At 52.0% G+C, this 22,491-nt stretch overlaps 1 protein-coding gene across 1 annotated transcript in view; it reads left to right on the top strand.

Moving 5' to 3' along the window:
* Positions 1-22,491, top strand: part of LOC132526531 (lysine-specific demethylase 4D-like) — a 139,507-nt gene that overhangs the window by 11,474 nt on the left and 105,542 nt on the right. The window lies entirely within an intron of this gene.

The following is a 22,491-nucleotide window of genomic DNA, read 5'->3' as shown; positions in this document are numbered from 1 at the left end:
CACTCGTATTCTTTCTGTGATGCTTAGTTCTACTGTTGTGTTCCTCACCACAGCCCCAGGCTTACACGTTAACTTTTCTTTTAATTAATAGACTTTATTTTTGCAGAGTACTTCGCAACAAAATTAAGTGGAAAATACAGGGGATTCCAACATACTCGGTCCCATGCTCCTCCACCAGCATCCACACCAGAAGGGAACATTTGTTACAGTCGAAGAACCTGCACTGACACCTCATTATCACCCAGAGTCCTTAGTTTAATTTATTCACTCTTGGTGTTGTACAGTCTATGGATTTGACCAATGTATAATGACATGTATCTACACTTATAATACCATACAGAATAGATTCATTGCCTAAAAATCCTCTGTGCTCTGCCTAATCATCCCCCCTTCCCACCGCGACAACGACTGATCATTTTACTGCTTCCATAGTTTTGTCTTTTCCAGATGACTTCTTTCTCGTAGTAATATGCCTTTAAGTTTCCTCCACGTTTAGTGGTTTTATAGCTCATTTCCTTGTATTGGTGAATAATATTCCATTGTGTTTTGTATGACCCTTTATTTATCCACTCACGTGCTGAAGGACATCTTGGTTGCTTCCAATTTTTTCTGCAATTATGAATACAACTACTATAAACATTTGTGTGCAGGTTTTGGTGTGGATGTAAGTTTTCAGCTCATCTGAGGAAATAGCAAAGAGTGCGACTGCTGGATTGTGTGGTGAGAGTATATTTAATTTTGTAAGAAACTGCAAATTTTTAGGTTTTTTTTTTTTTTTTTTTTTTGCGGTACGCAGGCCTCTCACTGCTGTGGCCTCTCCCGTTGCGGAGCACAGGCTCCGGACGTGCAGGCTCAGCGGCCATGGCTCACGGGCCCAGCCGCTCCGCGGCGTGTAGGATCTTCCCGGACCGGGATTCGAACCTGTGTCCCCTGCATCAGCAGGCGGGCTCTCAACCAGTGCGCCAGCAGGGAAGCGCTGCTAATTATTTTTACTGGTAGAAAACTGATTTTTTTTTTTTTTTTTTTTTTTTTTGCTCATGATCTACAGCATGTTTGCACAAAAGGTCACACATACCCATTTACAAATTCCACTCCTTGTCGTATTTGTCCTTGTTGCAGTGTTACAAAGACAAGGTAAAGATTTCACAATCAGTCAAGAGCCAGAGGACCCAGCCTTTATTCAGACTCCTACCCCAGCTTGTTTAGTAGTCTTTCAACAAATCAGGTTTCGATGGCTCTCCATTTGTCAGTTTAGGCAAAATGAGCTCTTAACCACATTGCACCTCTGTTAGAGTTTGCGCATAACAAGTTCAGATCAGGACAAACATAATTTGTGCTAAATAAATATTACCTATTAGCATTATTACTTAGGAGCCCAAAGTTGTAAGATGGACATTAGAACCTGTACTTAAGCATAACTCGTAGAAGTTGGAATTCGGGTCTTGGGACTCCTCTAAGATTTGTATAAAGGGTCAGTTATGGATCTGTCTGACTACCTGGCCACAGTGAATTATTCGTAGAGATTAACCATTACACCAATTCAGTTTCCGTGTGTATAAGGATTCCTTTCCAGATATTTGGAAATAACTTTACCATGATATTTATGTCGTTAGATTGTTACCGTATATGGGTCTTGAAGTTGCTTTTTCCCCTAATGTTTGTGTTACCTTTCATCACCTTAAATAGGAAAGCACAAACAGTTGGTAGGAATTGGCTACCGAGGTAAGTGGAATGGACACTGATGTGAGTTGAACTGATCCTGGTGAGGAGCAGCCCTTGCCCATCCCGCTCTGCTCACCAGCCGCTCAAACTGAAATGCCTCCCAAGCTCCTTGTCATTGACCTGCAGTGATTACAGGGTAATAGTGAGACCCTTCTCACGGTTCCTCAGCAAGTGGTGGGTGTTAGGGGGATAAGCAGTTTCAGGGAGGACAGAGGAAGGGCAGAACTGAGCCCTGTTGGGCATGGGTAACATGTTGGAGGTGCCACTCAATGAAAATGCAACATTTGTGTGGCCGGGTTTCTGGATTTTTCTGGGATCCTGGCATCCAGTATCCTCGTGCCCTAAATGTTCAGGCTTCTCTACCTAAAAAAGAGCTACGTTAAATCCTGTAGACCTCAGAGAGCATCTTTTCTTTGTCCCATCTCTCAGAGAGCCTTTTCTCAAAAGCTTCACATGGTGTCTATATATTTCAGTGCCCGTTCACTCACTCTCTTATTAATTCATTCAGCACATGTTTGCTAAGCACTTACCGTGTACCAGGCACTGTTTGTGGAATTGGGGACACAACAGTGAAAAAGGCAAAGTTTCAGTTCTCCTGGAGCTTATATTCTCATTATAAAGAGAGACATAACAAGTCAAGCAGTCACAAGGCCTAGGAGAAAAAATAAAGCAGAGTAAGGGGTTATAGAGTGGCAGGACTGCTGTGTTGGAGAGGGTGGCCTCTTGGGAGTGTGGTCTTCGAATGCGTGCTGTGGACAAGGGAGTGAGAGCATCACCCTAGGCAGAGGGACAACACATGCAAATACCTGCGGTGGGGGCACCCTTAAGGGGCTCACAGATTAGCAAAGTGGCTGGAGAGCAGGAGAGAGGCGGCGGGAGCTGTGGCAGGGGGAAGGCATAAAATGTCATAACTCAGTGAATGCAAACTCCTCCCACTGAGTGATTGGGGCCATTGGTGTTTTAGGTGACCTGGGGATGGAGAAATTTGGGGGTCACAGAGTCTTTGAAAGCACGGATAATTCACAGCCATCCCTGGAAATGGCTCTATCGTTCCTACCAGATGCAAATCCTGAGAGCAGAATGTCTGTATGTTCTCGTTTCCTGCTGTACCAGCTGACATGTCACGTTTCTGACTTGTGTTGCATTAGGTGGGACTTTAACAGAGCCAGCAGATCACTGACATTCACTAAGTTGACAACAGCCATCTCAGCTATGTATGAGCAGCAGCAAATCAATGCAGTCAGTATTTTGGAATTGTGCTGAGGCCCATATTCACATAATGTGGAGGGCAGTGAAGGCATCTCCTCAGGAGACTTCAGGAGAAATCCTCTGGAGAAACAGCTACCAGGTGAGATATCAGGTGTGAGAGTTGAACGGGCTATAGATTTAGAATTTGTGTCTATGCATGGGAGAAATCCTGGTGCCAGAGACGGATAATTTTTAGGAAAGAGCTAGGATTAAGAATTTGCAAAGAAAGAGCTCAGGATCCATTCCCTGGGAATGTCAAGGGTCTATTGCATAAGTTTCTTTTTCCTGAGAAACTCCTTAGTAACCAGGTGACCCAACCTCAGCTCTCATGGTATATCACCTTGACTGTACTTACACACGACCCTGTAAGACCCTGAGTACTTTATTACCCTATGGTTTAGCTCATGGATTGAACCAGATTAAAACAGTTGATAATTATCTTTCTTGGCTTTCTTTGTTTAGTGAGGACTCAATGAATATTGTCAATTGAGTGAATGACTTGAAACCACCAATAGAAATGAAAAAAAGAGCTAGTATCATAAGAAACACCTCAAATAAATAAATAATTCCTATTACAGCATAATTGCTTTTATGTTAATTGTCTTTTAAAACAAGATATCCAGTTCTAAGCTGGGGTTTGAAATAACTTACAGAGCCAGAAAATAAACTCTGTTTCTCTTATTCCAATATGAGACCTTCATTCATTGACTCCACAAATATTAAGCACCCTCACCGTGCCAGGCTAGTCCTACATGCTAAGGAAACATAGTATGACGTTTATGATCTGCTTGGAGACAGACAGGCAGTTAGGCAGTTTCACCATGCCACAGCTTCTTCCCAGCTACAGTAACCATAGCCAGGCTGTCCCCCAAACTGCTGGTTTTAGAGCCTCTGAAGAAAGGCATCTTTTACTGGGAACAGTCAGCCTCAAGTTCAGGACCAAAGTCTCTTGGGGCTCTCAGAGCTGTTTCACTATGTTCCCGGGCTCATGGCAGCTCTCTTGTTTACTTTTCTCAGTCGTACCCTTCTTCTTCTTCTTCCTCCTCCTCCTCCTCCGCCTCCTCCTTTGCTTCTTCTTCTTCGTCCTCCACCACCTCCTCCTCCTCCTCCTCTTCCTCCGCCTCGTGCACCGCCTCCTCCTACTTTTTCTTCCTCTTCTTCCTCCTCCACCACCTCGTCCTCCTCCTACTCCTCCGCCTCCTCCACCACCTCCTCCTTCTTTTTCTTCCTCTTCTTCCTCCTCCAACACCTACTCTTCCTCATCCTCCGCCTCCTCCACCACCTCGTCCATCTTTTCTTCCTCTTCTTCCTCCTCCACCACCTCCTCCTCTGCCTCCTCCACCGCCTCCTCCTTTTTCTTCCTCTTCTTTCTCCTCCACCACCTCCTCCTCCTCCTCCTCTGCCTCCTCCACCGCGTCCTCCTTCTTTTTCATCCTCTTCTTCCTCCTCCATCACCTCCTCTTCCTCCTCCTCCGCCTCCTCCACCACGTCGTCCATCTTTTCTTCCTCTTCTACCTCCTCCACCACCTCCTCCTCCGCCTCCTCCACCGCCTCCTCCTTCTTTTTCTTCCTCTTCTTCCTCCTCCACCACCTCCTCCTCCTCCTCCTCTGCCTCCTCCACTGCCTCCTCCTCCTTTTTCTTCCTCTTCTTCCTCCTCCACCACCTCCTCCTCCTCCTCCGCCTCGTCCACCACCTCCTCCTACTTTTTCTTCCTCTTCCTCCTCCACCACCTCCGCCTCCTCCTCCGCCTCCTCCACCACCTCCTCCATCTTTTTCTTCCTCTTCTTAATCCTCCACCACCTCCAACTCTGCCTCCTCCACCACCTTCTCCTTCTTTTTCTTACACTTCTTCCACCTCCACCACCTCCTATTACTCCTCCTCCGCCTCCTCCACCGCCTCCTCCTTCTTTTTCGTCTTCTTCCTCCTCCACCACCTCCTCCTTCTTTTTCTTCCTCTTCTTCCTCCTCCACCACCTCCTCCTGCTCCTCCTCCACCTCCTCCACCGCCTCCTCCTTCTTTTTCTTCCTCTTCTTCCTGCTCCACCACCTCCTTCTCCTCCTCCGCCTCTTGCACCGCCTCCTCCTTCTTTTTCGTCCTCTTCTTCCTCCTCCACCACCTCCTCCATCTTTTTCTTCCTCTACTTCCTCCTCCACCACCTCCTCCTCCGCCTCCTCCACCGCCTCCTCCTCCTTTTTCGTCCTCTTCTTCCTCCTCCTCCACCACCTCCTCCTCCTCCGCCTCCGCCACCTCCTTCTCTTTCTTCCACTACTTCCTCCTCCACCACCTCCTCCTCCTCCTCCTCCGCCTCCTCCACCGCCTCCTTCTTTTTCGTCCTCTTCTTCCTCCTCCACCACATCCTCCTCCTCCTCCGCTTCCTCCACCACCTCCTCCTTCTTTTTCGTCCTCTTCTTCCTCATCCACCACCTCCTCCATCTTTTTCTTCCTCTTCTTTCTCCTCCTCCACCTCCTCCTCCGCCTCCTCCACCGCCTCCTCCTTATTTTTCTTCCACTTCTTCCTCCTCCACCACCTCCTCCTCCTCCTCCTCCGCCTCCTCCACCGCCTCCTCCTTCTTCTTCATCCTCTTCTTCCTCCTCCAGCACCTTCCCCTCCGCCTCCTCCACCGCCTCCTCCTTCTTTTTCGTCCTCTTCTTCCTCCTCCACCGCCGCCTCCTCCTCCTCCTCCGCATCCTCCACCGCCTCCTCCTTCTTTTTCGTCCTCTTCTTCCTCCTCCACCACCTCCTCCTCCGCTTCCTCCACCGCCTTCTCCTTCTTTTTCGTCCTCTTCTTCCTCCTCCACCACCACCTCCTCCTCCTCCGCCTCCTCCATCACCTCCTCCTTCTTTTTCTTCCTCTTCTTCCTCCTCCACCACTCCTCCTCCTTTTTCATCCTCTTCTTCCTCTTACACCACCTCCTCCTCCTCCTCCTCCGCCTCCTCCACCACCTCCTCCATCTTTTTCTTCCTCTTCTTCCGCCTCCTCCACCAACTCCTCCGCTTCCGCCACCGCCTCCTCCTTCTTTTTCGTCCTCCTCTATCTCCTCCACCACCTTCTCCTCCTCCTCCGCCTCCTCCACCGCCTCCTCATTCTTTTTCTTCCTCTTCTTCCTGCTCCACCACCTCCTCCTCCTCTGCCTCCTCCACCGTCTCCTTCTTTTTCTTCCTCTTCTTCCTCCTCCACCACCTCCTCCTCCTCCGCCTCCTCCACCGCATCCTTCTTTTTCGTCCTCTTCTTCCTCCTCAACCACCTCCTCCTCCTCCGCCTCCTCCACCGCCTCCTTCTTTTTCATCCTCTTCTTCCTCCTCCACCACCTCCTCCTCCTCCCCCTCCGCCTCCTCCACCACCTCCTCCATCTTTTTCTTCCTCTTCTTTCTCCTCCTCCACCTGCTCCTCCGCCTCCTCCACTGCCTCCTCCTTCTTTTTCTTCCACTTCTTCCTCCTCCACCACCTCTTCCTCCTCCTCCTCCGCCTCCTCCACCACCTCCTCCATCTTTTTCTTCCTCTTCTTCCTGCTCCACCACCTCCTTCTCTTCCTCCTTCGCCTCTTGCACCGCCTCCTCCTTCTTTTTCGTCTTCTTCTTCCTCTTCCACCACCTCCTCCTCCACCTGCTCCACCGCCTCCTCCTCCTTTTTCGTCCTCTTCTTCCTACTCCACCACCTCCTCCTCCTCCGCCTCCTCCACCGCCTCCTTCTTCTATTTCTTCCACTTCTTCCTCCTCCACCACCTCCTCCTCCTCCTCCACCTCCTCCACCGCCTCCTTCTTTTTCGTCCTCTTCATCCTCCTCCACCACCTCCTCCTCCTCCGCCGCCTCCTCCACCGCCTCCTCCTCCTTTTTCGTCCTCTTCTTCCTCCTCCACCACCACCTCCTCCTCCTCCTCCACCGCCTCCTCCTTTTTTGTCCTCTTCTTCCTCCTCCACCACCTCCTCCTCTGCCTCCTTCACCGCCTCCTTCTTCTTTTTCGTCCTCTTCTTCCTCCTCCACCACCTCCTCCTCTTCCGCCTCCTCCACCACCTCCTCCTTCTTTTTCTTCCTCTTCTTCCTCCTCCACCACCTCTTCCTCGGCCTCCTCCACCGCCTTCTCCTTCTGTTTCGTCCTCTTCTTCCTCCTCCACCACCTCCTCCTCCTCCTCCACCTCCTCCACTGCCTCCTCTTTTTCCTTCCTCTTCTTCCTCCTCCACCACCTCCTCCTCCTCCTCCTCAACTCCTACACTGCCTCCTCCCCCTTTTCGTCCTCTTCTTCCTCCTCCACCACCTCCTGCTCCTCCTCCTCCGCCACACCCACCGCCTCCTCCTTCTTTTTCTTCCTCTTCTTCCTCCTCCACCACCTGCTCCTCCTCCTCCTCCGCCTCCTCCCCCGCCTCCTCCTTCTTTATCTTCCTCTTCTTCCTCCTCCACCACTTCCTCCTCCTCCTCCTCCGCCTCCTCCACCACCTCCTCCATCTTTTTCTTCCTCTTCTTTCTCCTCCACCACCTCCTCCTCCGCCCCCTCCACTGCCTCCTCCTTCTTTTTCTTCCACTTCTTCCTCCTCCACCACCTCCTCCTCCGCCCTCTACACCGCCTCCTCCTCCTTTTTTGTCCTCTTCTTCCTTTCCACCACCTCCTCCTCCTCTGCCTCCGCCTCCTCCACCGCCTCCTCCTTCTATTTCTTCCACTTCTTCCTCCTCCACCACCTCCTCATCCTCCTCATCCGCCTCTTCCACCGCCTCCTTCTTTTTCGTCCTCTTCTTCCTCCTCCACCACCTCCTCCTCCTCCTCCGCCTCCTCCACTGCCTCCTCCTTCTTTTTCGTCCTCTTCTTCCTCCTCCAGCACCTCCTCCTCCTCCTCCTCCGCCTCCTCCACCTTTTTCTTCCTCTTCTTTCTCCTCCTCCACCTCCTCCTCTGCCTCCTCCACCGCCTCCTCCTTCTTTTTCTTCCACTTCTTTCTCCTCCACCACATCCTCCTCCTCCTCCTCCGCCTCCTCCACCACCTCCTCCATCTTTTTCTTCCTCTTCTTCCTCCTCCACCGCCTCCTCCTTCTTTTATATCTTCTTCTTCCTCCTCCACCACCTCCACCACCTCCTCCTCCTCCTCCTCCGCCAACTCCACCGCCTCCTCCTTCTCTTTCTTCTTCTTCTTCCTCCTCCACCACCTCCTCCTCCGCTTCCTCTTCCGCCTCCTCCACCGCCTCGTCCTTCCTGTTCGTCCTCTTCTTCCTCCTCCACCACCTCCTCCTCCACCTCCTCCACCACCTGCTCCTCCTCCTTCTTCGCCTCCTCCACCACCTCCTCCTCCTTTTTCGTCCTCTTCTTCCTCCTCCACCACCTCCTCCTCCGCCTCCTCCACCGCCTCCTCCTTCTTTTTCTTCCTCTTCTTCCTCCTCCACCACCTCCTCCTCCGCCTCCTCCACCGCCTCCTCCTTCTTTTTCATCCTCTTCTTCCTCCTCGACCACCTCCTCCTCCTCCTCCCCCGCCTCCTCCACCGCCTCCTCCTTCTTTTTCGACCTCTTCTTCCTCCTCCACCACCTCCTCCTCCTCCTCCTCCACCTCCTCCACCGCCTCCTCCTTCTATTTCTTCCACTTCTTCCTCCTCCACCACCTCCTCCTCCTCCTCCTCCACCTCCTCCACCATCTCCTCCATATTTTTTTCATCTTCTTCCTCCTCCACCACCTCCTCCTCCGCCTCCTCCACCGCCTCTTTCTTTTTCGTCCTCTTCTTCCTCCTCCACCACCTCCTCCTCCTCCTCCTCCGCCTCCTCCACCGCCTCCTGCTTCTTTTTCTTCCTCTTCTTCCTCCTCCACCACCTCCTCCTCCACCACCTCCACCACCTCCTCCTCCTCCTTCTTGGCCTCCTCCACCACCTCCTCCTTCTTTTTCATGCTCTTCTTCTTCTTCCACCACCTCCTTCTCCTCCTCTTCTTCCTCCTCCACCACCTCCTCCTCCTCCTCCTCCGCCTCCTCCACCGCCTCCTCCTTCTTTTTCTTCCTCTTCTTCCTCCTCCAACACTTCCTCCTCCGCCTCCTCCACCGCCTCCTCGTTCTTTTTCGTCCTCTTCTTCCTCCTCCACCACCTCCTCCTTCTCCTCCTCTGCCTCCTCCACTGCCTACTCCTTCATTTCCTTCCTCTTCTTCCTACTCCACCACCACCACCTCCTCCTCCTCCGCCTCCTACACCGCCTCGTCCTCTTTTTCGTCCTCTTCCTCCTCCTCCTCCTCCGCCTCGTCCACCATCTCCTCCATCTTTTTTTTCCTCTTCTTCCTCCTCCACCACCTCCTTCTCCGCCTCCTCCATCGCCTCCTTCTTTTTCGTCCTCTTCTTCCTCCTCCACCACCTCCTCCTCCTCCTCCTCCGCCTCCTCCACCGCCTCCTCCTTCTTTTTCTTCCTCCTCTTCCTCCTCCACCACCTCCTCCTCCTCCGCCTCCTTCACCACCTCCTCCATCTTATTCTTCCTCTTCTGCCTACTTCGCCACCTCCTTATCCGCCTCCTCCACTGCCTCCTTCTCCTTTTTCGTCCTTCTTCCTCCTCCACCACCTCCTCGTCCTCCGCCGCCTCCTAAGCCACCTCCTTCTTCTTCTTCCTCTTCTTCCTCCTCCACCACCTCCTCCTCCTCCTCCGCCACCTCCACCACCTCCTCCTTCTTTTTCTTCCTCTTCTTCCTCCTCCACCACCTCCTCCTCCTCCTCCGCCTCCTCCACCGCCTCCTTCTTTTTCTTCCTCTTCTTCCTCTTCCACCACCTCCTCCAACTCCTCCTCCGCCTCCTCCACCACCTCCTCCTTGTTTTTCTTCCTCTTCTTCCTCTTCCACCACCTCCTTCTCCTCCTCCTCCGCCACCTCCACCGTCTCCTCCTTCTTTTTCGTCCTCCTCTATCTCCTCCACCACCTTCTCCTCCTCCTCCGCCTCCTCCACCGCCTCCTCCTTCTTTTTCTTCCTCTTCTTCCTCCTCCACCACCTCCTCATCTGCCTCCTCCACCACCTCCTCCTTCTTTTTCTTCCTCTTCTTCCTCCACCACCTCCTCTTCTGCCTCCTCCACCGCCTCCTCCTTCTTTTTCTTCCTCTTCTTCCTCCTCCACCACCTCCTCCTCGGCCTCCGCCACCGCCGCCTCCTTCTTTTTCTTCCTCTTCTTCCTCCTCCACCACCTCCTCCTCCTCCGCCTCCTTCACCACCTCCTACATCTTATTCTTCCTCTTCTGCCTCCTTCACCACCTCCTTCTCCGCCTCCTCCACCGCCTCCTCCTTCTTTTTCGTCCTATTCTTCCTCCTCCACCACCTCCTCCTCCGCCGCCTCCTCCGCCACCTACTTCTTTTTCTTCCTCTTCTTCCTCCTCCACCACCTCCTCCGCCTCCTCCGTCGCCTCCTCCTTCTTTTTCTTCCTCTTCTTCCTCCTCAACCACCTCCTCCTCCTCCTTCTCCGCCTCCTACAACAACTCCTTCTTTTTCATCCTCTTTTTCCTCCTCCACCACCTCCTCCTCCTCCTCCGCCACCTTCACCACCTCCTCCTTCTTTTTCTTCCTCTTCTTCCTCCTCCACCACCTCCTCCTCCTCCACCTCCGCCTCCTCCACCGCCTCCTTCTTTTTCTTCCTCTTCTACCTCTTCCACCACCTCCTCTTCCTCCTCCTCCGCTCCTCCACCACCGCCTCCATCTTTTTCTTCCTCTTCTTCCTCCTCCACCACCTCCATCGCCGCCTTCTCCACCACCTCCTCCATCTTTTTCTTCCTCTTCTTCCTTCTCCACTACCTCCTCCTCAGCCTCCTCCAGCGCCTCCTCCTTCCTTTTCATCCTCTTCTTCCTCCTCAACCACCTCCTCCTCCGCCTCCTACTCCGCCTCCTCCACCACCTCCTCCTTCATTTTCGTCCTTTTCTTCTTCCTGCACCACCTCCTCCTCCGCCTTCTCCACTGCCTCCTCCTCCTCCTCCTCCGCCTCCTCCACCACCTCCTCCTCCTCCTTCTTCGCCTCCTCCACCGCCTCATCCTTCTTTTTCGACCTCTTCTTCCTCCTCCACCACCTCCTCCTCCTCCTCCTCCACCTCCTCCACCGCCTCCTTCTTCTATTTCTTCCACTTCTTCCTCCTCCACCACCTCCTCCTCCTCCTCCTCCACCTCCTCCACCATCTCCTCCATATTTTTTTCATCTTCTTCCTCCTCCACCACCTCCTCCTCCGCCTCTTTTTCGTCCTCTTCTTCCTCCTCCACCACCTCCTCCTCCTCCTCCTCCGCCTCCTCCACCGCCTCCTCCTTATTTTTCTTCCTCTTCTTCCTCCTCCACCACCTCCTCCTCCACCACCTCCACCACCTCCTCCTCCTCCTTTTCGCCTCCTCCACCACCTCCTCCTTCTTTTTCATCCTCTTCTTCCTCTTCCATCACCTTCTCCTCTTCCTCTTCTTCCTCCTCTACCATCTCCTCCTACTCCTCCGCCTCCTCCACCACCTTCTCCATCTTTTTCTTCCTCTTCTTCCTCCTCCACCGCCTCCTCCTTCTTTTTTATCCTCTTCTTCCTCCTCCACCACCTCCACCACCTCCTCCTCCTCCTCCTCCGCCTCCTTCTCCGCCTCCTCCACCGCCTCCTCCTTCCTGTCCGTCCTCTTCTTCCTCCTCCACCACCTCCTCCTCCGCCTCCTCCTCCTTCATTTTCGTCCTCTTCTTCCTCCTCCACCACCTCCTCCTCCTCCTCCCCCGCCTCCACCGCCTCCTCCTTCTTTTTCTTCCTCTTCTTCCTCCTCCACCACCTCCTCCTCCTCCGCCACCTTCACCACCTCCTCCTTCTTTTTCTTCCTCTTCTTCCTCCTCCACCACCTCCTCCTCCTCCACCTCCGCCTCCTCCACCGCCTCCTTCTTTTTCTTCCTCTTCTACCTCTTCCACCACCTCCTCTTCCTCCTCCTCCGCTCCTCCACCACCGCCTCCATCTTTTTCTTCCTCTTCTTCCTCCTCCACCACCTCCATCGCCGCCTTCTCCACCACCTCCTCCATCTTTTTCTTCCTCTTCTTCCTTCTCCACTACCTCCTCCTCAGCCTCCTCCAGCGCCTCCTCCTTCCTTTTCATCCTCTTCTTCCTCCTCAACCACCTCCTCCTCCGCCTCCTACTCCGCCTCCTCCACCACCTCCTCCTTCATTTTCGTCCTTTTCTTCTTCCTGCACCACCTCCTCCTCCGCCTTCTCCACTGCCTCCTCCTCCTCCTCCTCCGCCTCCTCCAGCACCTCCTCCTCCTCCTTCTTCGCCTCCTCCACCGCCTCATCCTTCTTTTTCGACCTCTTCTTCCTCCTCCACCACCTCCTCCTCCTCCTCCTCCACCTCCTCCACCGCCTCCTTCTTCTATTTCTTCCACTTCTTCCTCCTCCACCACCTCCTCCTCCTCCTCCTCCACCTCCTCCACCATCTCCTCCATATTTTTTTCATCTTCTTCCTCCTCCACCACCTCCTCCTCCGCCTCTTTTTCGTCCTCTTCTTCCTCCTCCACCACCTCCTCCTCCTCCTCCTCCGCCTCCTCCACCGCCTCCTCCTTATTTTTCTTCCTCTTCTTCCTCCTCCACCACCTCCTCCTCCACCACCTCCACCACCTCCTCCTCCTCCTTTTCGCCTCCTCCACCACCTCCTCCTTCTTTTTCATCCTCTTCTTCCTCTTCCATCACCTTCTCCTCTTCCTCTTCTTCCTCCTCTACCATCTCCTCCTACTCCTCCGCCTCCTCCACCACCTTCTCCATCTTTTTCTTCCTCTTCTTCCTCCTCCACTGCCTCCTCCTTCTTTTTTATCCTCTTCTTCCTCCTCCACCACCTCCACCACCTCCTCCTCCTCCTCCTCCGCCTCCTTCTCCGCCTCCTCCACCGCCTCCTCCTTCCTGTCCGTCCTCTTCTTCCTCCTCCACCACCTCCTCCTCCGCCTCCTCCTCCTTCATTTTCGTCCTCTTCTTCCTCCTCCACCACCTCCTCCTCCTCCTCCCCCGCCTCCACCGCCTCCTCCTTCTTTTTCTTCCTCTTCTTCCTCCTCCACCACCTCCTCCTCCTCCGCCTTCTTCACCACCTCCTCCATCTTATTCTTCCTCTTCTGCCTCCTTCGCCACCTCCTTATCCGCCTCCTTCTCCTTTTTCGTCCTTCTTCCTCCTCCACCACCTCCTCGTCCTCCGCCGCCTCCTAAGCCACCTCCTTCTTTTTCTTCCTCTTCTTCCTCCTCCACCACCTCCTCCTCCTCCTCCGCCACCTCCATCACCTCCTCCTTCTTTTTCTTCCTCTTCTTCCTCCTCCACCACCTCCTCCTCGGCCTCCGCCACCGCCGCCTCCTTCTTTTTCTTCCTCTTCTTCCTCTTCCACCTCCTCCTCATCTGTCTCCTCCACCGCCTCCTCCTTCTTTTTCTTCCTCTTCTTTCTCTTCCACCACCTCCTTCTCCTCCTCCTCCGCCTCCTCCACTATCTCCTCCTTCTTTTTTGTCCTCTTTTTCCTCCTCCACCACCTCCTCCTCCTCCTCCTCCGCCTCCTCCACCGCCTCCTCCTTCTTTTTCTTCCTCTTCTTCCTCCTCCACCACCTCCTCGTCTGCCTCCTCCACCGCCTCCTCCTTCTTTTTCGTCCTCTTCTCCTCCTCCACCACCACCTCCTCTGCCTCCGCCACCGCCTCCTCCTTCTTTTTCTTCTTCTTCTTCCTCCTCCACCACCTCCTTCTCCTCCTCCTCCGCCTCCTCCACCACCTCCTCCATATTTTTCTTCCTCTTTTTCGTTCTCCACCACCTCCTCCTCCGCCTCCTCCACCGCATCCAAAGCCTCCTCCTTCTTTTTCGTCCTCTTCTTCCTCCTCCACCACCTCCTCCATCTTTTTCTTCCTCTACTTCCTCTTCCACCACCTCCTCCTCCGCCTCCACCACCGCCTCCTCCTTCTTTGTTGTCCTCTTCTTCCTCCTCCACCACCTCCACCACCTCCTCCTCCTCCTCCTCTGCCACCTCCACCGCCTCCTCCTTCTCTTTTTTCTTCTTCTTCCTCCTACACCACCTCCTCCTCCTCCTCCTCCGCCTCCTCCACCGCCTCCTCCTTCTTTTTAGTCCTATTCTTCCTCCTCCACCACCTTCTCCTCTGCCTCCTCCACCGCCTCCTCCTTCTTTTTCGTCCTCTTCTTCCTCCTCCACCACCTCCTCGTCCTCCGCCGCCTCCTCCACCACCTCCTTCTTTTTCTTCCTCTTCTTCCTCCTCCACCACCTCCTCCGCCTCCTCCGTCGCCCGCTCCTTCTTTTTCTTCCTCTTCTTCCTCCTCCACCACCTCCTCCTCCTCCTTCTCCGCCTCCTCCAACAACTCCTCCTTCTTTTTCTTTCTCCTCTTCTTCCTGCACCACCTCCTCCTCCTCCTCCGCCACCTCAACCGCCTCCTCCTTCTTTTTCGTCCTCTTCTTCCTCCTCCACCACCTTCTCCTCCGCCTCCTCCACCGCCTCCTCCTTCTTTTTCGTCCTCTTCTTCCTCCTCCACCTCCTCCTCCTCCTCCTCCTCCGCATCCTCCACCGCCTCCTCCTTCTTTTTCGTCCTCTTCTTCCTCCTCCACCAAATCCTCCTCCTCCTCCTCCACTTCCTCCACCGCCTCCTTCTTCTTATTCGTCCTCTTCTTACTCCTCCACTACCTCCTCCTCCGCCTCCTCCACCGCCTCCTCCTTCCTTTTCGTCCTGTTTTTCCTCCTCCACCACCACCTCCTCCTCCTCCTTCTCCGCCTCCTTATTTTTCTTCCTCTTCTTCCTCCTCCACCACCTCCTCCTCCTCCGCCTCCTTCACCACCTCCTCCATCTTATTCTTCCTCTTCTGCCACCTTCACCACCTCCTTCTCCGCCTCCTCCACCGCCTCCTTCTCCTTTTTCGTCCTTCTTCCTCGTCCACCACCTCCTCCTCCGCCCTCTCCACCACCTCCTCCTCCTTTTTCTTCCTCTTCCACCACCTCCTCCTCCTCCGCCTCCGCCTCCTCCACCGCCTCCTCCTTCTATTTCTTCCACTTCTTCCTCCTCCACCACCTCCTCATCCTCCTCCTCTGCCTCTTCCACCGCCTCCTTCTTTTTCGTCCTCTTCTTCCTCCTACACCACCTCCTCCTCCTCCTCCGCCTCCTCCACCGCCTCCTCCTTCTTTTTCGTCCTCTTCTTCCTCCTCCTCCACCTCCTCCTCCTCCTCCTCCGCCTCCTCCACCACCTCCTCCATCTTTTTCTTCCTCTTCTTCCTCCTCCACCACCTCCTCCTCCTCCTCCTCCACCTCCTCCCCCGCCTCCTCCTTCTTTTTCTTCCTCTTCTTCCTCCTCCACCACCTCCTCCTCCGCCTCGTCCACCGCCGCCACCGCCACCTCCTTCTTTTTCGTCCTCCTCTTCCTCCTCCACCACCTCCTCCTCCTCCTCCGCCTCCTCCACCGCCTCCTCCTTCTTTTTCTTCCTCTTCTTCCTCCTCCACCACCTTCTTCTCCTCCTCCTCCGCCTCCTCTACCCCCTCCTCCTTCTTTTTCGTCCTCTTCTTCCTCCTCCACCGCCTTCTCCTCTATCTCCGCATCCTCCACCGCCTCCTCCTTCTTTTTCGTCCTCTTCTTCCTCCTCCACCAAATCCTCCTCCTCCTCCTCCGCTTCCTCCACCGCCTCCTCCTTCTTATTCGTCCTCTTCTTACTCCTCCACCACCTCCTCCTCCGCCTCCTCCACCACCTCCGCCATCTTTTTCTTTCTCTTCTTCCTCCTCCACTATCTCCTCCTCCGCCTCCTCCACCGCCTCCTCCTTCTTTTTGGTCCTCTTCTTTCTCCTCCACCAAATCCTCCTCCTTCTCCTCCGCCTTCTCCACCGCCTCCTCCTTCTTTTTCGTCCTCTTCTTCCTCCTCCACCACCTCCTCCTCCTCCTCCGCCACCTCCACCGCCTCCTTGTTTTTCTTCCTCTTCTTCCTCGTCCACCACCTCCTCCTCCTCCTCCGCCACCTTCACCACCTCCTCCTTCTTTTTCTTCCTCTTCTTCCTCCTCCACCACCTCCTCCTCCTCCTCCTCCGCCTCCTCCACCGCCTCCTCCTTCTTTTTCGTCTTCTTCTTTCTCCTCCACCGCCTTCTCCTCCACCTCCTCCACCGCCTCCTCCTACTTTTTCGTCCCCTTCTTCGTCCTCCACCACCTCCTTCCTCCTCCTCCGCTTCCTCCACCGCCTCCTCCTTCTTTTTCGTCCTCTTCTTCCTCCTCCACCATTTCCTCCTCCGCCTCCTCCACCACCTCCTCCATCTTTTTCTTCCTCTTCTTCTTCCTCCACCACCTCCTCCTACGCCTCCTCCACCACCTCCGCCATCTTTTTCTTCCTCTTCTTCCACCTCCACCACCTCCTGCTTCTCCTCGTCCGCCTTCTCCACCACCTCCTCCTTCATTTTCGTCCTTTTCTTCTTCCTCCACCACCTCCTCCTCGCCTTCTCCACCGCCTCCTTCTCCTTTTTCGTCCTTCTTCCTCCTCGACCACCTCCGCCTCCTCCACCGCCTCCTCCTTCTTTTGTGTCCTCTTCTTCCTCCTCCACCACCTCCTCCTCCGCCTCCTCCACCGCCTCTTCCTTCTGTTTCGTCCTCTTTTTCCTCCTCTACCACCTTCTCCTCCTCCTCCTCCGCCTCCTACACCGCTTCCTCCTCTTTTTCGTCCTCTTATTCCTCCTCCACCACCTCCTCCTCCTCCTCCTCGTCCACCTCCTTCACTGCCTCTTCCTTCTTTTTCTTCTTCTTCTTCCTCCTCCACCACCTCCTCCTCCTCCTCCTCCGCCTCCTCCACCGCCACCTCCTTCCTTTTCTTCCTCTTCTTCCTCCTCCACCACTTCCTGCTTCTCCTCGTCCGCCTCCTCCACCGCCTCCTCCTTCTTTTTCTTCCTCTTCTTCCTCCTCCACTACCTCCTCCTCCTCCTCCTCCGCCTCCTCCCCCGCCTCCTCCTTCATCTTCCTCTTCCTCCTCCACCACCTCCTCCTCGTCCGCCTCCTCCACCACCTTCTCCATCTTTTTCTTCCTCTTCTTCCTCCTCCACCACCTCCTCCTCCTCCTCGTCCACGGCCGGCACCGCCACCTCCTTCTTTTTCGTCCTCCTCTTCCTCCTCCACCACCTCCTCCTCCTCCTCCGCCTCCTCCATCGCCTCCTCCTTCTTTTTCTTCCTCTTCTTCCTTCTCCACCACCTCCTTCTTCTCCTCCTCCGCCTCCTCCACCGCCTCCTCCTTCTTTTTCGTCCTCTTCTTCCTCCTCCACCACCTCCTCCTCCGCCTCCTCCACCGCCTCCTCCTTCTTTTTCTTCCTCTTCTTCCTCCTCCACCACCTCCTCCTCCCCCTCCTCTGCCTCCTCCACCGCCTCCTCCTTCTTTTTCTTCCTCCTCCACCACCTCCTCCTCCTCCCCCTCCGCCTCGTCCACCGCCTCCTCCTTCTTTTTCATCCTCTTCTTCCTCCTCCACCACCTCCTCCTCCTCCTCCACTGCCTCCTCCTTATATTTCTTCCACTTCTTCCTCTTCCACCACCTCCTCCTCCTCCTCCTCCGCCTCCTCCACCGCCTCCTTCTTTTTCGTCCTCTTCTTCCTCCTCCACCACCTCCTCCTCCTCCTCCGCCTCCTCCACCGGCTCCTCCTTCTTTTTCGTCCTCTTCTTCCTCCTCCACCACCTCCTCCTCCTCCTCCTCCGCCTCCTCCACCACCTCCTCCATCTTTTTCTTCCTCTTCTTTCTCCTCCACCACCTCCTCCTCCGCCCCCTCCACCGCCTCCTCCTTCTTTTTCTTCCACTTCTTCCCTCTCCACCACCTCCTCCTCCGCCCTCTCCACCGCCTCCTCCTTCTTTTTCTTCCACTTCTTCCTCCTCCACCACCTCCTCCTCCTCTTCCTCTGGCTCCTCCACTACCTCCTCCACCTTTTTCTTCCTCTTCTTTCTCCTCCACCACCTCCTCCTCTGCCTCCTCCACCGCCTCCTCCTTCTTTTTCTTCCTCTTCTTCCTCCTTCACCACCTCCTCCTCCTCCTCCTCCGCCTCCTCTTTTTTCTTCCTCTTCTTCCTCCTCCACCACCTCTTCCACCTCCTCCTCCGCCTCCTCCACCGCCTCCTCCTTCTTTTTCTTCCTCTTCTTCCTCCTCCACCACCTCCTCCTCCTCCCCCTCCGCCTCCTCCACTGCCTCCTTCTTTTTCGTCCTCTTCTTCCTCCTCCACCACCTCCTCCTCCTCCTCCTCCACCTCCTCCACCGCCTCCTCCTTCTTTTTCTTCCTCTTCTTCCTCCTGTGCCTCCTCCTCCTCCTCCTCCTCCGCCTCCTCCACCGCCTCCTCCTTCTTTTTCATCCTCTTTCCTCTTCCACCACCTCCTCCTCCTCCGCCTCCTCCACCACCTCCTCCATCTTTTTCTTCCTCTTCTTCCTCCTCCACTACCTCCTCCTCCGCCTCCTCCACTGCCTCCTCCTTTTTTTTCATCCTCCTCTTCCTCCTCCACCACCTCCTCCTCCCTCTCTGCTCCTCCACCGCCTCCTCCTTCTTTTTCTTCCTCTTCTTCCTCCTCCACCACCTCCTCCTCCTCCTCCTCTTCCGCCTCCTCCACCACCTCCTCCATCTTTTTCTTCCTCTTTTTCGTCCTCCACCACCTCCTCCTCCGCCTCCTCCTCTGGCTCCTCCTTCTTTTTCATCCTCTTCTTCCTCCTCCACCGCCTCCTCCTCCTCCTCCTCCACCTCCTCCCCCGCCTCCTCCTTCTTTTTCGTCCTCTTCTTCCTCCTCCACCACCTCCTCCTTCTCCGCCTCCTCCACCGCCTCCTCCTTTTTTTTTGTCTTCTTCTTCCTCCACCACCTCCTCCTCCTTCTCCTCCGCCTCCTCCACCGCCTCCTCCTTCTTTTTCTTCCTCTTCTTCCTCCTCCACTACCTCCTCCTCCTCCACCACCGCCTCCTTCTTCTTTTTCTTCCTCTTCTGCCTCCTCCACCACCTCTTCCTCCTCCTCCGCCTCCTCCACCACCTCGTCCATCTTTTTCTTCCTCTTCTTCCTCCTCCACCACCTCCTCCTCTGCCTCCTCCACCGCCTCCTCCTTCTTTTTCTTCCTCTTCTTCCTTCTCCACCACCTCCTCCTCCTCCACCACCTCCTCCTTCTTTTTCTTCCTCTTCTTCCTCCTCCACCACCTCCTTCTCCTCCGCCTCCTCCACTACCTCCTCCTTCTTTTTCTTCCTCTTCTTCTTCCTCCACCACCTCCTTCTCCTCCGCCTCCTCCACCACCTCCTCCATCTTTTTCTTCCTCTTCTTCCACCTCCACCACCTCCTCCTCTGCCTTCTCCACCGCCTCCTCCTTGTTTTTCTTCCTCTTCTTCCTTCTCCACCACCTCAAACACAGTAAGTTAAGCTAAATGAGAAGACAGAGAAACACACAGCGGATGAAGGAGCAAGATGAAAACCCACCAGACCTAATAAATGAAGAGGAATTAGGCAGTCTACCTGAAAAAGAATTCACAATAATGATAGTAAGGTTGATCCAAAATCTTGGAAATAGAATGGAGAAAATACAAGAAACATTTAACAAGGACCTAGAAGATCTAAATAATAAACAAACAGAGATGAACTACACAATAAATGAAATTTAAAATTCTGTAGAAGAGATCAATAGCAGAATACGTGAGGCAGAAGAACAGATAAGTGACCTGAAGGTAAAAGAGTATAAATAACTACTGCAGAACAGAATAATGAAAAAAGAATGAAAAGAATTGAGGACAGTCTCACAGACTTCTGGGACAACATTAAACACACCAACATTTGAATTACAGGGGTTCCAGAAGAAGAAGAGAAAAAGAAAGGTACTGAGAAAATATTTGAAGCGATTATAGTTGAAAACTTCTCTAATATGGGAAAGGAAAAAGTTAATCAAGTCCAGGAAGCACAGAGAGTCCCATACAGGATAAATCCAAGGAGAAACACACCAAGACAGATATTAATCAAACTATCAAAAATTAAATATAAAGAAAAAATATTAAAAGCAGCAAGGGAAAAACAACAAATAAAACACAAGGGAATCCCCATAAGGTTAACAGCTGATCTTTCAACAGAAACTCTGCAAGCCAGAAGGGTGTGGCAGGACATATTTAAAGTGATGAAGAAGAAAAACCTACAAGCAAGATTACTCTACCCAGCAAGGATCTCATTCAGATTTGATGCAGAAATTAGAACCTTTACAGACAAGCAAATCTAAGAGAATTCAGCACCACCATACCAGGTTTACAACAAATGCTAAAGGAAGTTCTCTAGGAAGGAAACACAAGAGAAGGAAAACACCTACAATAACAAACCCAAAAGATTTATGAAAATGGTAACAGGAACATACATATTGATAATTACCTTAAATATAAATTGATTAAGTGCTCCAACCAAAAGACATAAACTAGCTGCATGGATACAAAAACAAGACCCATATATTTGCTGTCTACAAGAGGCCCACTTCAGACTGAAAGTGAGGGTGTGGAAAAATATATTCCATGCAAATGGAAATCAAAAAAAAGCTGGAGTAGCAATTCTCATGTCAGAAAAAATAGACTTTAAAATAAAAACTATTACAAGAGACAAAGAAGGACACTACATAATGATCAAGGGATCGATCCAAGAAGAAGATATAACAATTGTACATATTTATGCACCCAACATAGGAGCACCTCAATACATAAGGCAAATACTAACAACCATAAAAGGGGAAATCGACAGTAACACGATCACAGTAGCGAATTTAACACCCCAATTTCACCAATGGATAGATCATCCAAACTGAAAATAAATGAGGAAACACAAGCTTTAAATGATACATTAAACAAGATGGACTTAATTGATATTTATAGGACATTCCATCCAAAAACAACAGAATACACATTCTTCTCAAGTGCTCATGGAACATTCTCCAGGATAGATCATATCTTGTGTCACAAATCAAGCCTTGGTAAATTTAACAAAACTGAAATTGTATCAAGTATCTTTTCTGACCACAATGCTATGAGACTAGATATCAATTACAGGATAAAATCTGTAAAAATACAAACACATGGAGGCTAAACAATACACTACTTAATAACCAAGAGATCACTGAGGAAATCAAAGAAGAAATCAAAAAACCTAGAAACAAATGACAATGAAAACACTATGACCCAAAACATATGGGATGCAGCAAAAGCAGTTCTAAGAGGGAAGTTTATAGCAATAAAATCCTACCTTAAGAAACAAGAAACATCTCAAATAAACAACCTAATCTTACACCTAAAGCAATTAGAGAAAGAAGAACAAAAAAACCCCAAAGTTAGCAGAAGGAAAGAAATCATAAAAATCAGATCAGAAATAAATGAAAAAGAAATGAAGGAAATGATAGCAAAGATCAATAAAACTAAAAGCTGGTTATTTAAGAAGATAAACAAAATTTATAAACCATTAGCCAGACTCATCAAGAAAAAAAAAGGGAGAAAGCTCAAATCAATAGAATTACAAATGAAAAAGGACAAGTAACAACTGACACTGCAGAAATACAAAGGATCATGAGAGATTACTACAAGCAGCTCTATGCCAATTAAATGGATAACCTGGAAGAAATGGACAAATTCTTGGAAAGGCACAACCTTCTGAGACTGACCCAGGAAGAAATAGAAAATATGAACAGACCAATCACAAGCACTGAAATTGAAACTGTGATTAGAAATCTTCCAACAAACAAAAGCCCAGGACCAGATGGCTTCACCGGCGAATTCTATCAAACATTTAGAGAAGAGGTAACACCTATCTTTCTCAAACTCTTCCAAAATATAGCAGAGAGAGGAACACTCCCAAACTCATTCTATGAGGCCACCAACACTCTGATACCAAAACCAGACAAAGATGTTACCAAAAAAAGAAAACTACAGGCCAATATCACTGATGAATACAGATGCAGAAATCCTTGACAAAATACTAGCAAACAGAATCCAACAGCACATTAGAAGGATCATAACCTATGATCAAGTGGGATTTAGCCCAGGAATGCAAAAATTCTTCAATATACGCAAATCAATCAATGTGATACACCAGATTAACAAATTGAAGGGGGAAAAAAAGCATATGATCATCTCAATAGATGCAGAGAAAGATTTCGACAAAATTCAACAACCATTAATGATAAAAAAAAAAAAAAACCTCCAGAAAATAGGCATAGAGGGAGATTTCTTCAACATAATAAAGGCCATATATGACAAACCCACAGCCAACATTGTCCTCAATGGTGAAAAGCTGAAACCATTTCCACTAAGATCAGGAACAAGACAAGGTTGCCCACTCTCACCACTATTATTTAACATAGTTTTGGAAGTTTTAGCCACAGCAATCAGAGAAGAAAAAGAAATAAAAGGAATCCAAATTGGAAAAGAATAAGTAAAGCTGTCACTGTTTTCTGATGACATGGTACTATACATAGAGAGTCCTAAAGATGCTACCAGAAAACTACTAGAGCTAATCAATGAATTTGGTAAAATAACAGGATACAAAATTAATGCCCAAAATCTCTAGCATTCCTGTACACTAATAATGAAAAATCTGAAAGTGAAATTAAGAAAACACTGCCATTTACCA

The sequence above is a fragment of the Lagenorhynchus albirostris genome, chromosome 9 (assembly GCF_949774975.1).
Source record: "Lagenorhynchus albirostris chromosome 9, mLagAlb1.1, whole genome shotgun sequence".
Classification (NCBI taxonomy): domain Eukaryota; kingdom Metazoa; phylum Chordata; class Mammalia; order Artiodactyla; family Delphinidae; genus Lagenorhynchus; species Lagenorhynchus albirostris.
Note: the sequence above shows the minus strand (reverse complement) of the source record. Positions and strands in the feature narration are given on the sequence as shown.